The sequence below is a fragment of the Helobdella robusta genome (assembly GCF_000326865.2).
Source record: "Helobdella robusta unplaced genomic scaffold HELROscaffold_116, whole genome shotgun sequence".
Lineage (NCBI taxonomy): Eukaryota > Metazoa > Annelida > Clitellata > Rhynchobdellida > Glossiphoniidae > Helobdella > Helobdella robusta.
The window spans coordinates 207,645-210,122 of record NW_008703643.1 but is presented as its reverse complement, the minus strand read 5'-3'; positions in this window follow the sequence as shown (position 1 = coordinate 210,122).

Below are 2,478 nucleotides of genomic sequence, written 5' to 3'. Positions count from 1 at the left end.
GTCCATCCATCCATCCATCCATCCATCCATCCATCCATCCATCCATCCATCCATCCATCCATCCATCCATCCATCCATCAATCCATCCATCCATACATTCATCCATCCATTCATCCATCAATCCATCCTTCCACCTACCACACCATCTCTGTTGTTCTTGATTTTGGAGCACTGTATCAGCTGGATATCAGATCGTTCCATGGAGTTTGCATCCAACAGCATCTGACCAATCTGTATGTTTGTGAGTGTGTATGTGTTTTTGTGTGTGTGTGTATGCTATGTATGTGTGTGTGCATGTATGCTTGTGTGTTTGTGTTTGTATGTATATATGTGTGCATGTATGTTTGTGTGTTTAATTTGTTTTTGGGTATGTATAGTGTTGTTAAATCCAGGCCGAAGCGAGCCAAACTAAATAGTGAATGAAAATATAAAGGTCATATTTTTCAACAAACAATGATTATGCGAATTTCTTCTCATTTCTTCTCAATTAGCACGAACGAAATAAAATAAAGAAATCGTCTGTAGGCGTGTTTGTGTGTGTGTGCTTAGATGTACCTTTAGTAGGTATGTCTGTATGTATGTTTGGATGTACGTTTGTAAGTGTGTCTGTGTGTTTACAGATAAGTATAATATCATTAAATAATATGATAATATCTAAACTCCAACCTGGCATTTGCCTTTCTTCTTTCTTAGCGCTGTCTTCGTTCTGTGCCAACAAAACCAGCACAACAACAAGACCAGCAACAACAAACCAACTGTTGCGATGACGACAACAACAACCAACAATGTATCGAAAGTTGAGGATGGTGGTATGGTTGTGTTGTGCTGGGTATTTTTGACCTCCACCGATGCAAATACCGCTTCCAAATTCGGTGTCAGGTTGATGTGATGAGGATGATGAAGATGATGAATGTCCATGAATGATGGTGAAGATGAGGTTGTGTGGAATATTTTTTGGAATTTTTTATTGAAGCGGTACATTTTTTTGATGTCGTCATCATCGTCATCATCTTTTTCCTCATCATCAACATCATTTTCTTCCTCGTCATCATCATCATCATCGTCATCATCAACCTCATCATCATCGTCGTCGTCATCATCAATATCTCTTTCAAGTTTGCTACTTTCATTCTCTTTGTCGAATTCGTCTTCATCATCATAATTATACGCTTCATCATCATCATCATCATCGTCGTCGTCATCCTCATCATCATCATCATCGACGTCATCATCATTATCCTCATCATCATAATTTTTAGTCTCTACTCTACTTTCATATTTTTTGACTTCCGTAATTTTGTCATCCCGACCACCAGCAACTCCCAGCGGATAATACTCGACAAGCATTCGATTACCGGTCGATACGGCACTGCGTACCGTAGCCGACGAATATCCGGATACCGTCAGCAATACCGACGACGTACTCGACCAGCCATCTCGTACTCTCACCACCGGCTCGAATGGAGATGTGAAGAACTTCAACCGGGATGGACGAGGTTGTCTCGGTATCCGTAACTGTTCGTACAAATAATCGAGATCGATGACGTCATCGTTCTCGTCGTCGTAATCGTCATCATCATCAAACTCCTTGTAAACATTGGCAGGATTGATGTTGTTTTTGTTATTGTTGGTGTTGTTTTTTTCGAAAGATTCATCTGGAAATAAATTCAACAATAAAATTTAGTCACTCAAATTTTTAAGATATCTCAAAAAGTAATGAGCTGTATATCCAAACAAACAAACAAACAAACAAATTTAAACTAAAATGCAGGTTCAAACATTCAATAATGGTTCGTGTTCAGATTAGCATACACGTATTGACCGATGTACAACTCTTGTTTTGTAGTACAATGACGTGCAAGCCAACAAGGAGTGTACGCAATGCTTCGTAGCTTTATTGAAAAAAAACTTTATGCCTCCCAAACGAATACTTCTGTGAAATTTGACCTCTAGGCGACAAATTTCTACAAAAAAAATTGTTACAAAGGAAAGGTTTGTAATTTGGAACAAAAGTTTACTTGCCAGGATGACTGCTTGGTGACGAAGATGTAGGTGATGTTATTGGTAAAGATTTTGGTGAGAATGATGAAGATGATGATGATAAAGATGATGATGGAGAAGATGATGAAGATGTGATGAGGAATGACATTTTGACAACTTTGTTGAAATCTGGAGTTTCGATATACCACGTGAATACAGGACGCTTGAAAATGTTGATTTTGTTTTTGCGGATGTTGCTGTTGAAGTTGTTGCTGAAATTGCTGTGGTTAAAAGTGCTGTTGTTGATGTTGTTGTCGAAAATAATGTTGTTGTTCTGCCTGGTCTGCTGCATTTGCTTGGGACACACCAGTTGCAACAAGTTGTTGATGTAAGTGTTGACAATGCCGTTAATGTTTATGTTGTTGATGTTAAATTGTTGTTTTTGGTAGTAAAACTTTGATTTCTGCAACTTTTGATTCTTTCGATTTTGTTGTTGAT